A 13,789-nucleotide genomic window follows, 5' to 3' on the forward strand; every position below is an offset into this window, starting at 1 on the left:
GAAAGCTCAGCTTTGTGGCAAGCTGTAATATCACCTTCTTAGCTGCATCCATATTATTCTTTTTCAGGTTTCCTGACATTCCAAAAAAAGAGGCCAGGGCAATAGCTTGCAGTAATTTGCAGTTTATCTCCCACTGATATCTTCAGTCTTTAAAGCTTCTTGAGCACCTCTGCTATGGTCCTCAAGAAAATTACCTAGACAATAAAGCAGGGTAGGTCAAGATAGTATGCCAGTGATTCTCTGTTTCCTTCTGCACTGTGGAGCTGGATTCCTGTCAGCAAGTAGGTGCCACTCTTTTTCCAGGATGACAGTAACAAAGTTTGCTCCCCTGTCTGTCGAAGAAACTCAGGAGACTCCATGCCTTCCCAAAGCTCATCGTTTCCAGTGCTGAGCTGATGTTTCTAACACCACAGAGGACTTCCAGTGCTTAGGTAGGACCTTTTATGGGATCGGCTTGTTTACCACAAAACTATTTTGCTTCCCTCACTAACAGTTTGGAGGGAAAATGTAAATAATGTCCTAATTCTGGAGAAATTAGTGTAAACTTGCCAAATTTGCCAAATTTGTTTTTTCCACTGGAAAAGATACGGGCAGAAATGTTTTTCTCAGTTCTAGGAGCCAAGTTTTTTTTCTCCATTTGAAAACAGATAAGGTTTTCAAAGGAGTTGGCAGCATCAAGCTCTTGGTAGAAAACACCACTTCTCAAAAAAACACTCTTAGATCCCCACTGGCCATCCCAGCCCATAGACCAAGAACTGAATGCACACATAGAATCAGTTACTTTCTCCCTGATAGAATAATATATATTACGAAACAGAGGCACCGTTTGCTGTTGCTGAACCAGCAGCTGGGAGCACTGCCCTCGCAGCGCTCCAGAAATCAGGCTGGCTGCTCTGGGTCTGAAGGACAGACCTCAGCTGGCCAGAGTCAGTGGGAAGGTATCAAGGGACTTGGGTCACCCCCAAAGCATGGATTTAGCTGTATAAATATAGGCACTCATCTTTGGAAACTGTTGCTCTGAACTGCATCGTTTTCACCAGCAGTAAAACAAGGCAATAGAGCTAGTCCTGGCTGGTGAGAAGACCAGAGTCCTACACGTAAATGTAGCTTTGTTACTGAAAAAATGTTATTTGGTCAGATGTGGAGGGAGGGCGGCTTAATTCCCCCTCATACCTCTAGTTTAAACTAACTTATGTGGCTGTACAGTGGGTGTTTGGAAATCATCTTCACTAGATGTATTTTCTGTTTTAAAACTTCATGTTGTAATGAAAAGTCAAGAAATCCATATGTGCTCTGTTACAATGAGAACGTTTTAAAGGGGCAGATGTTCTGGTACACTCTCAGGTCACGATGTTTCTGTATCTTTGGTATTGCTTCATTGCTTAATGTCAAGGAATTCGATTTTCTCAGCAACATTCGTTAATTTTTATGAAACATGTAATCAGATACAAATACCCAGCATCAATTCCTTTCTTCTGATTCCTGTTCTGTTTTTATACATAGAACTCATGCAATTGGATTTTTACATTAAACAGATCCCTTATTTGAAAGCTTACTTCGCTTTCAAATTTAGATTTGAAAAAACATAGAATGAATGAAATTAAATGTTTCTTTTGGATAGCACACCAACAAAGAAAAGGAAATCCCTTGCTGCGGGATATTGCAGTCATGGGTCATGAATGTTTAAGCAGGAGTTACTGCCATCCAGAGGAAAAAAGCCATAAACTGTCATATTTCATTATATTTTTTAAGCATAGAAAACTAAACCTAAATGGTTGATTCAGTTTATTTCATATTAAGGAATCAAAGAATAGAGAAATAATATAAATGTACCCAGAGGTTTCTGTGGGTTTTTATGTGTAGGTATTTATGACACAAAGTTCAGAGCAACACTGGAGAAGCACAGTAAAAAACACATCTGTAGCAGAAGAAGCACCCGGTCATAAACTGGATTTATTTTCCTCTCTGCAGTTTGAGATGTTTAAGGAAGAGGGTTTAGAAATACCTGTGCTAGGTTCCAAGCTTTGGACATGACCCAAAAAGTGGAAAGGAGATGTATAATCTACGTGGCTTGTATCCCAGGCCTCTGGTGACGTGCAGGCAGAGGATGCCCCTTGTCACAGGGAGCTCAGCGAGACAGGAGCAGGGAGGCTGTCAGGCATGGCCTAGGCATCCTTCCACCCTCCCTGTGGAGGCACACGGCAGTGCTGGCCTGGGGCGGCTGGCGGCAGAAAGTACCCAGGACACGCAGGGGGGCTGTTAAATTGGGAGACTCCGTGTTGCTGTGGCCTGAAGGTATTTTTCACAAGTCCTGATAATCCAACTAAGAAAATAACTTCCGGGTGTCCAACTCCAAGTAAAAGGCCCCTGCTTCTTCAGTCCCTCCTTCCCCCAAAAATGCCAAAACCACAGTAGAAAACAAAGAAATAGGTGATTTGGGGAAAAATAAAAGGGAGAAGGGGAAGTCGTTAATGTCTTCTGCCCAGTGTGTCCCTGCAGTTGAACAAGAATAAAAGTTCTCGGCTGAAGGGGAAAAATACATCAGAGGGAAAACATTAAGCTATTGAAATGTAATGCCTTTTTTGGACAGTCCATCTTCAGTCACAAACGTGTACAAAATGCACGCATGGCAATTAATTTTACGCAAAAGCCAATGATGATAATCCTCCCAAGAAGGGTCTTTCTAAATAGCATCACATCTAAACTGTATCTAAAGATCCTTCTGAGTTGTAATGTTTCACCATTTTTTTCTTCATCGGAAACTAATTTCTGGGTGCCCGTATTTCTCCTTGTGTATATCCTCAATATGAAAAAATAACGGGTGTATTACAGATTTTCCTGATTTTCCACAGGTAAAAAATAGCTGCATCTTCTCAAAAGCGTCAAGCATGTTTACGCACCTACAGCTGTCGTGAGAGGTGTTCACAAAACGGCCGTAGGTGTTTATAAAACGGCTGTAGGAGTTCACCACAGCCGCCCGCGCTGCCCTCCCGGCTGTCCCGCTGCGGCAGCCGGGCCCCAGGCCGGCGGCGAAGCCGGGCCGGCAGCGCCCTCTGCTGGGCGCGGGGGGCTGCGGCGCCGCGCTCCCCTCGGCTGTCCCCAGCTCCTCCTCCTCCTCCGGCTCCTCACGCCTCACGGTATCGCAGGCCTGCCGGGAAAGCATCCAGAGACATACCGCCGAGGGAGATCCGAGGTACCCCGCAATTTGTATGGGGCGTTTTGTTGCCCGTCCCACTTTTGGGGTCTGTCGCGGGGCGCAGCCCTTTGGCGCTTCACTCAGCGGGGCTGCGCCTGTCCATTCCTGGGTCATTTCGAAATAGCCAGTGGTATCAGAACAACCACCGCTCTGTAAATGTGAGACAGGTACGACGGGTGTCCTCACGCAGCCGAGTTTATGACGATTGGTTTCCAAAATGAACCAAAAGAAAGATGTCACTCAGCTAAGGCATGGTTCCCCCTTACCTGTACAGAAATGGTAGAAGCGCAGGTATGTTCAACCCCTGAACTTACAGCAGAGGTTGGAGAGATTTGAATTCTCATTCTCTAGGTGAAGCACCCTATAATTACTTTGCCTTTTTGCTACCGAGTAGCAGAGTCTCCTGGCTCTCAAAAAGATCATCAGAAGGAAGGTGGGGCTTTCAGGAGGGAAAATTTCCCAATCAGAGGATAAGTCTCCTGAATTTTAGAACACCTCTAATGACACCTACTTAACTTTCCCTATCAGATTTTACCCACAAGTGTACCAAACATTTAACCCAGGAAGCAGACCGGAGCCCAAATCTTCTGTGAAGGCAGCCAGTCAGAGGTGTGCTCATGCTTCATATGCAAACACAGTACCAAACCAGGTTAAATGAATTAATTCTTTCCTCAAGGGTGTCTACTTAATGGGGGAATTTCTAGAAAGACCCCAGCCTGAGACCTGTGATATGCCTGCCCTAGCCTCAGATTTATTTGCTGAGGTGGGAGAGAGGTCAAAAGCACTGAGCCTTCCACTTCAGTAAAAGTTACATGCCTGGTGACCTTCTGCAGGAATAACTATCGATCTCCACTTACTTATAACTCCTGTTAAGAGTCCTGTATGTATCGACAGTCCTGGAACTCCAGATTTAAATACCAGGAGTGCCAAAGACAGCCAAGCAAATATCTTAACTTGCTGTCTGCAAACTTTCCTTCTGGCAAAATATTTCTGTTGTGATTACTTCCAATGATATTGAAAAATACTGAAATTTTATTAGTTTATAGATGTGCAAAATAATGTAATCTTTCAAAATAATGTTTTAGGTTTTTTAGGTTATTTTCCCTTCTCCTCCTGTATAATACTGAAACTTAAGGGGAAATGGGAACCTCTCCATTACTATATAATTCTTGTCAATAACATATATCATAGTCCATTAAAAAGTCCAGCAGATTTCACTCAAGTACCCACCACACAGAAATTTAATGAAGTTGGTACTGAGGCAGGACAAGCCCCACGTTTTTTGCCACTGTACCAGACACCTTCAGTATAGCATTGTGTCATCTCTAGCTCTATCACAAGATGATCTATTTCAATAGCATGCGAGGAGCAATTGTTCTTACAGGCAATAGATAACCCTAAACCAGCAGCATCCAAGAAAAGCAGAGCAGATATCACTAGCTACTGATTCCAATTAGGGGAAAAAAAAAAAAAGAAAAAAAAAAAAACAACAACAAACCAAACATCAGGAAGAGCTACATTTTACAGAGCCAAAATAACATTCTATTTCATATAGTCTATTTTTTAAATATTGTAATCCAAATAAAAACAAACTTCATTTAGTAATCTGCATTAAAAGCTGGAAGAGGCACTGTTGAGATGTAAGGAGGTGCATGGGCCAGTACCCAAAACATTGGATATAATTTTCCACCCCATTCGTCCAAACAAATCCATGTAAACTTTGAACAAGTTTGGCAAGAGCCATAGTGGTTTTGGTTTTACTGCCATATGAAGGCAAAAAGTCCCTTGTATATCGGGTATCCCTTGAAACGGGAAAAATCATTGTGGTAAAAATGTGTTTATATATTTTAAGACAATCATCAGGACTCAAGACAATTCTTTGAAGACAATTTCTGGTAATAATTTCATGCCCATTTCTTACGTTGCATAGTCTACATAGCTGCCTAAATGGGTAAGTGCCAATGTAAACAGTCAGCATTAGGTGCTGCCAAATGAAATCATCACCCATTTTAGTGCCCCTTACCAAAGCATGCTCCTCACTGGCAGCCTTCAGTACATAAACAAACTGATGAATCATCTTGCTAGCTCAGAGGGTGACAGTGAAATTAAATTCCTCCTCCTCTCTAATGCAACAGTTTAGTCATTCGAGACAGGAAATCACTTTGTGTTGGGAAGCAGTACTGGGTAAATCTCGACCAGTTTCCAGAACAGTGAAAGCCTGGGGTTGCAGCAGGAACGAAGTGATTATGATGGGCAGGAAGCAGAACAGGATGAGTTCCAGCAAAAACTCCACAGAATGCAATAGCGAATATTATTCTTGATGTAGATCTTTAATAGGTGGTTCAACAAATTATACCAAGACTAATTCTACAAATACATTAAGCTCCTAGAGTTGTTTCTGTAGAATTCTATTCAATATGGTAGGATTTTTCTATAGAAACACTTAGCTGTGGCGGGCATCGATCACCCTGAGCCCAGTTTTACAGAAGTATCTTCATGAATAATGGTGTAAAGGAGGAGATACGGAGAAGTAAATGGGGAAGTATGAAAACATATTTTGTTCTTTTTCTCTCCCACTTCTAGTCAGCTGTGGTACCTCACTATCAGTGAAAGCTGGTAGGGGGATCAATGAAACTTTCCACAAGATAAGGAAGGCACAGAGTGCTCAGTAGCACCTTCAGAAGTATATTCTGTGGAGGATCTGCACCAAAGCTGATTTTGATTCCTCTTTGTCAAGGCAGAGGCTAAACTTTGGAGTAGTGTCAAGTCTATTTTTATGATACTAAGATCTCCCTGGGAATTTATGAGACTCTGTCGTCAAATTTAATTTATCCCTTCCGGAAGTGTGGGTTATAGATCAGTCATTTTAAGCCAGCTGACCTCAGTCACCTTCAGTGACAGGTAAACTCAAGCTTAAAGTGAAAGGATCCCCAGGGTCACTGGTTTCTGCTAAAGGAGATGTGTGTGCTATCAGAATACTCAGACAATAAGAGAAATGTGATGTGAACTGGGGGCACTCGCTTGGAGCAGTGCTGCAGACACAAAACACTAAACTAATGTAAGAACCAGTGACATTTAATTCCAGAATTATTAATTCTTCCCAAATGGTCCAGATTTAAATGGAATTAAATTCAATAGTGAATCCCACTTTATATGATGATACAAGGGACTAATAGCGATTACCTGTTGAATGACAGTGGAGCTGAGCAGTATCTGAGGCATATGGGTTACTCAGAGCAGACTTCAAAGACTGCCTGAAAAGGTGCTGCCTTTCATACAGCTCACTGTAATCTACCTGTAAATCTTTACAATTTTCATGGCTGTTTTACATGCAAAAAGTTCAATTTCAAGCTGAAATGCTAGCCTCAAATATTCAGGGTGGGTTCATTAAATTACTGAAAGCACAGTCAAGCGTGAAAAAAAGACACTTGTAGAGGTCTCGGACTGCTCATCAATCCACCAGTTTCCTTGCATGTCTGATGGGCAAGGAAGCATTCCAGTATTTTCAGTGTCTTTGCAAGGCTATTTGAAAGGCAGCAAAAATATTAGGTATGTTTGGAGATACGGTGGAAGTAAACAATGCAGTGCATTTCTGGAGTGAGTGTTCTTACTAGTTTATGATTTTAAAACTCAAAGCTCCACGTTACAATTTAAGAATTTGTAGTTATTTTGAACAAGGGAAAAATTAGTAGAAAATGATGGATTCTATTATAGGAGACTTATTTAATGCCCTATTCGAACACTATCCAGATACTTCATCTGAAGTCTTCATCTAGAGGAAAGATTACATGGGATCAGCTATCTGAAAGAAATTAAAATGATGGAACATTTTCTTGGCTGTTAGACATCTGAGAAATCTAGAAGTGGATGATGCCATGGTATCTGCCATACATGTACTTCCTCTAGTCTTATTTTCCTGAATGAAATGTGGTTACCACAAAGGATATTTGCAGTTGAGAAGGAGAGATCAACTAGATTTGGCTTTCCTAGATGTGATCTATCTCTTAGCAAGTGTTTTACAGTTTCTGTTACAAATCTGAAGGAAATTTTTTCTCATTAACAATTGTCACTTTACATTTTCTGCACAGAAAAATTAAGGATATTGAGGTAAGTTTCAAGCCACCATTTTAGAGTTTAAAGCAAGCAAGCACTCTCATTGGCTCATTGGGATTACACCACAGGCACCCAGTATACTTACTGGACCATTTACAGATTTTACTTCTATTTAATCAATCCCTTAAACAAAAAGTAAATAAATAATAAAAGTACATTTACATTGTCCAGGTTTCAGCTGGGATACAGTTAATTGTCTTCCTAGTAGCTGGTACGGTGCTATGTTTTGAGTTCAGTATGAGAAGAATGTTGATAACACTGATGTTTTCAGTTGTTGCTAAGTAGTGTTTAGACTAATGTCAAGGATTTTTCAGCTTCAAACCACGACAAATGCCCAGCCAGCGAGAAAGCTGGAGGGGCACAAGAAGTTGGCACAGGACACAGCCAGGGCAGCTGACCCAAACTGGCCAACGGGGTATTCCATACCATATGACACCACATCTAGTATAGGAACTGGGGAGTGGGGGCGAGGGAATCGCTCCTCGCGGACTAGCGGGGTGCCGGTCGGCGGGTGGTGAGCAATTGTGCTGCGCATCATTTGTACATTCCAATCCTTTTATCATTGCTGTTGTCATTTTATTAGTGTTATCGTTATCATTATTAGTTTCTTCTGTTCTATTAAACCATTCTTATCTCAACCCACGAGTTTTACTTCTTTTCCTGATTTTTTCCCCCATCCCACTGGGTCGGGGGGGGAGAGAGTGAGTGGCTGCATGGTGCTTAGTTGGTGGCTGGGGTTAAACCACGACATACATATATAATTGCACAAATATAATTTATAAACAATTATAAATATTAAATACATCATTCCAGCCTTTAAACAAATTAGACAAAAAAATGCACTTCAGTAAAATTTAGTTTTATAACAACTGTAAGGAATAGATTTCTGATTTCTTTAGGTTGCTTTTAGAATCATAGATAACTCAGGCTGGAAGGAACCTCTGGAGGTCGCCTAGTCCAACCCCTTCTCAAAGCAGGTCTCATTATGTTAGGTTGCTCATGGCTGTGTCCGGTTGAGTTGAACCCTCTGAAGACAGAGATTCTGCAACCTCTCCTGAATGCCAATTGCTGCAATGTATTGGTAGAGCAATCCACAAGCAAAACTATTCTCCATTTTTCTGGATACAATTTGAAATGTTCCACTTTCTATCATCAGAGGACTTTCTCACTCACTAAATTTTCTGGATTGCATATATACTGCTCAGGAATTACGTATCAGAACTTTGTCTCTGGTGGTACCTAACAGATGCCAAGAGGTACTTCCTCCATTTAGGCTTGTACGAGCCTACAGCAGTAATAATTAGTTAAGTAGCTCGGAGTGCAATAGTTAGCACAGTAAGTAAAATCTTTTGGTTACTCTGTGAGAGTAACAGAGACAGCTGGTTTGTTTCCTTGTTTACAAAAGTAGTTGGTTTTTTTCCCAAGCTATTTTAAAGCTGTACTTCATTGTCTCTAAAAGATTTTCTAGATATTTAATTTAACCTACAGAATTTTGGTTCCTTATCCAAAGTTTTAATGGTAGGTCTTTTATGCTTCACATGAAAATATTAGCGAGAGCCTTAGCCAGCATCAGAACCTATGTGCTCAGCCCTGTACAAACCATTCAGGAGAATTTTTGCAATGCTGGCAATTAACCTCTCCTTATATTTCCCAAACTGGTTTTCCCTTCCCTGTGGGTCAGTTAGCTCTTTCTGCCTCACCCTGCCCTCATCCTTGGATCTGAGGGCAGTTGTGGCAATTTCTGGGTGAGCAGGAGTAAGATTTCATTCCTTTTTTTCCTCCTTACCTTGGATCACAATCCTCAGTTTATATCTAATGTAATTTTTCTGACCCACAGTCTCTTTGAATTAGCAATGCTATAATCAAGTTTCCAGATTTAATTCTCTCTTAGGCTTATTGGGGAGATGATAAAAATCTGTACATTGTCATTGTCACCAGTATTTAAAAACAGTCCCTTAAAAAGCTTGCAGTGATTTAACTCATATTTTTGGACAAACTCTGGAAACTCTAGCATTGCTGCTAGAACCACTGGTAGTCCTTCCCAGTCTGCAAATCCCCTGTGAGTTCACAGCCCCTGTGCAGACTGCATCTGACCTCTGCAGAAGTGGGGAGCAGAGGTTTTGCCTCATCCCTACTGATCTGTCCTATCTCCCCTGAACTTCTGTCCCTTCTTCTGTGCAGATCCCAGGTCAGAAAAGCCAGGAAAGCAGTTGTGATTACTTTTGTGGCAAAATGCTGCTTCGAGACACACATCTCAGAGGCACAGTTGCTCCCTACTACTTTGGTCCCAGTTACTTGCAGAGGAGAGGTTTTTATCCGGACTAATACTAGGAGCCTCTTCTTCCACCTTCCTGGCAGACCAGTGCTGCCCTAGATTGGTTCCCCTGCAAGAAATGAACATGGGGCATTTTGTTTAAACAGGGAAGCTGATAGTGTTGAACCCATCTATTTGTATAAACTAGCTGGCTATCTTCTTGCCATCTCTAATGTAAATCTACTATGGTATTGTGAAACTTTTTATTTATTTTAAGCTTGCAATATTTACCAAAGCAAGCCATACAAAAACGGGTCCTTTCCAACTTCCATACCATTTTTCTACTGAGTTATTTGTTGGAAAGATATGTTCATGTATAATTAAATGTGGCTTGCTTAAACCTTTGCAGTTGGTAGCTTAATATATATTTTGTTGTACTTCTTCAAGTACAAAGGCTATATTATGCTTTTGTTGGCATCCTTGCTGGTTAGTATGCCAACTGCATAATTTTGTTCTCTGCTCTATGTCAGGATTTGAGTGCCGAGGGCTCAACAGGTGGTGCTGGGATAAAGTTCTGGCAAATCAAATAGGTAATGCGGTTATTTCTTTTGTCAAATTATAATTGAAAACAGAGACGAGTAAAATGAAACTCACATTCTCCTGGTGCAAAACAGGGTTTAGAATTAAATTCAAATCAGTTTCCATGACAAATACACATTACTACTGGAGCTTGGTCTGTAAATAAATATGCAACACCTTAGTTTTGATGCAAAATTATTTGTTCCCTGTAAATTTAAACCTTAACCATCAGTGTTTAAACAATAACAGAAGGCTAGAGTCCTCCGTGAATCTTCTGTCTTTCTTGTACACATTTTGCAGAAAATGTGCCAAAAGCTTCAGGAAAACTTTGAAAAGAGTTAAATCTACAAAGTCAGAGAATTTGAGACAATCTGTGATATATAACTCAAATGTTTAACATCAAGAGTTTCCTGCCATATTGTTTTCTAATCATTGCTATAACCATGCTCCCAGCAGAAAATGATAAATACACTGGAAATTCCAGTGAATGTGCTGAATGAGGTGCTGCTCATTTTATGCTTGACTTGGATAATATTTATTAATCCTAAAATCATAAAAAATGGGATAAAGCCTTCTACAACAAGAGTGCAACGAATCATATATGCATAGCTTGGTTTTTCCAAAATTGCATATAAAAAGACCTATGCACTTGCAAGCCTATCCACTTTGTTAATGTAGCTGATTTTTTTACACTGAGGTGTTTTTATTTTCCTCTGAGGTTCTATCTAAATCTAATACATATAATCTTATCTATGGCTCCTGCAATCATTGCGGTTTGATTTAGTTTTCTCTTGCTCCTCATTCAAAGACATTTCTCCTCAACTATAATTTTCTCAACTCTAAGTTCTGTTTTGTCAGATCTGAATGCATCATCCACTGAAGCAGCTTCCTGCAGTGGCTTCCAGTTCCTTAGGCTGGTCACAAACATCTTTATGTCCCTTTCAAGCTCTTATTTAACTGAAGGCTTTACCTTTGTATGGGACCAGATGGTACATCATCTTCTCTCGCTTAACTCCATAAGTGATCAGGAACTAAGCACCATGAGAAAAGGATATCACATTCAATCCATAAACTTCATTATTTTTACTTTTTGTATACTGTAGTTACTATTGTTTAGTCCTAGCAGAATACATACATTCCTCTCCCACAGCAGCAGCAGGCTGAGGTTGTGATGCTGACTGCCAGGGCTGCAGGCCTAACAGAAGACGACGTGGGAAACTAGCAGACATGGTACAAGAAATTGCTGGATGTGACAAGTCACAGGGTGAGAAGCTGACAGATTTACAGGTGGTGCTGTGAGGAAGTCATGGGTGGTTAAGGAGGAGTTACGTGAGAAACAGCCAAATTTTACAGAAATCTGGGGGGGTGCGCTGGGGATGTTTTGGGGAGTGGGATAGTGCAAGGCCAGCAGCACCAGGTATCTATATCAGCTTACCCACACAAGGCTGAGATCACCTTGAAAAGGTATCAGAAATACCAAAATTCAAATTCAACATCTATAGGAGTTGAAAATGGAGCAGACTGACTGAATTCATGGAGAGCTACTAAATCCATGAACTATTAAGCTGTTGGCATTTGGCTAGTCGTCAGTTGAATTTCTTCACACTTTTCAGTATGAAGATACCCGGGAACAACAAGACATTGGCTGAGACTAAGGATCCCAGTTCAACATAACCCTCTTCACAATCCCATGCTTGGACTGACTGTTCCTGGGGAAGCAGGGCACAGCTTTGTTAACCCAGCAAAGTTGCACCCAGTTGCCTCAGGAGTTAATCCAGCAGCTTCACAGCAAGGGACTGACTCAGAAGGTACAAAGTATATTACAGTATATTATTAAATTCTTTGCCTCTTTAGAAATCCTTTCACTGCACTACTACATTTCTAGACTGTCCTGGGACATGCTGTGAAGACTGATCCCTGCTCTCTATGATTTGCCACTAATGTTCAATGCATGAAATAAAGTGTTCTGGGTTTTATTTTTTTCTTTTAAATAACTATGTTGAATATTTATCTTAAACCTCAGGTAGCTGTTTAGAAAAGACACAGCTGAGAAGCAGATCATGTGCCCCTTTCATTGACAAAAGATTTATGTCTTGCCTGGCGGGACTTCATACTTACAGAGCTCACAGCTGACATAGTCAAACACATGTAGCACATAGTCCAGCATTTATCCAGGGGAACCAAGACCACTGCTCCCACACTTTTTTCTGTGAAATTAAATCAGCCATGTTGAAATTGGCAAAGATTTAAAAACATGATAAAATTCCTGTTAAAAGGGTGGAGAGAGACTCATAAGCAGTTTGAATCAATGAATACCCTGCAAAACTAAGTAGGGTATGCATGAACATTTCTGCTGACCTTCTGTAGGAGCCATCTGCCTAGTTGCAAGGCACCCTCTCCCCCACGGGAACGGGTGAGGAGTTCAGCCACAACGCTGACCACCCTTCTCCCACAGCTGTCAAAACTATTGTAGTTTGGCTCTAGCATATGTATCATTAAATTCCATGGTGTGACAAAAAGAGAAGGGAAATAGTATGAAACGAGCTCTTAGGTACATACTTGCTACAGACTACACATAGCTCAGTGTCACTGACTGCTGAGAGAGAAGGTTTATCTGCATTTTAGCACAACATTTTAGTCAACATGTTAAAAAAAAAAAACACAAACTTTTTTTTTTTAAGTAGGGGGTGAGAAAGGTAGATTAGAATCATAAAAGTCTGCATTTCCCAGGAGATCCTTAATTTTCTTCAAGGATAATATGACAGTTTCCACAAGAGTTGCCACAGCTCAAATGAAGGAGAAGGAATATATGTCTTTTAGGTATAGTGCTGATACTTAGAAGGGCCCTCAAGGGAGGCCAGAAGTAGGGGCAAGGGATTGAGTATACCTTCATTTCATGAAGTGAACAGGTAAACCTCTGGATTTTGTCTCCCTGCCCCTCATCACTCTGCCAGTCCAGACAGCTGTACCCAGAGAAGTGCTACTGATGACAGCATAAACCGTGCACTGGAAAGCACAGGCAGAATTTGCCCCAGAGGAAACAAATTAACTATACATTGGCTTAAAATACCTCCTCCCATCTAATACAAATAACACTAATTTCTTTTTGAAGTATTACCATTATCCTGGGACTGAAAAAAAAAAAATAAAATAGGTAGGAAATTAATTTTCTGGTATGCATCACACTGCTGGAAAGCCTAGAGGTTAATGCACACAACTAGATGGCCACAGACCTGGGTCCCATTTCTTCTTCAGACAATACTCTTCTGCATTGCATCAGGCAAGTCACAATGTTTCTTCTTAAATAATTTCATCCATAAAATGAGAATGAACCTACATGACTGCTGCTATAGTGAGGATCTGGAGCTAATCTGACTTGGTTGTGAAATGAGAACGCTCACATAGAAGCAGGCTCCTGAAATTCAAAGTTTTATTATTCCATGCTGTTCCATTATACAAAAATGGCAGATTCTTCTGTGGTACTTAGGAACAAAGTAATAACAAGTTTTTCTGGTTTTTTTTACATTGCTACAAATTTGAGTATTTTTTCATATACGTTTGAGCCTTTTCATATTCAGCATTTGATTAATTGAGAATTTGAAATGTAATATTTCTTTTATATTTATGTCTTAGAAACAGCCTATACT

General features: G+C 40.7%; 1 long non-coding RNA gene across 1 annotated transcript in view; it reads left to right on the plus strand.

Annotated features, from left to right (window-relative positions):
* Positions 1-3,325: 3,325 nt before the first annotated feature.
* Positions 3,326-13,789, plus strand: part of LOC115349209 — a 31,844-nt gene continuing 21,380 nt past the window's right edge. Inside the window, exon 1 of the long non-coding RNA XR_005933713.1 lies at positions 3,326-3,363. This is a non-coding gene — a long non-coding RNA (uncharacterized LOC115349209). The remainder of the gene's footprint in view (positions 3,364-13,789) is intronic.

The sequence above is a fragment of the Aquila chrysaetos genome, chromosome 12, assembly GCF_900496995.4.
Source record: "Aquila chrysaetos chrysaetos chromosome 12, bAquChr1.4, whole genome shotgun sequence".
Lineage (NCBI taxonomy): Eukaryota > Metazoa > Chordata > Aves > Accipitriformes > Accipitridae > Aquila > Aquila chrysaetos.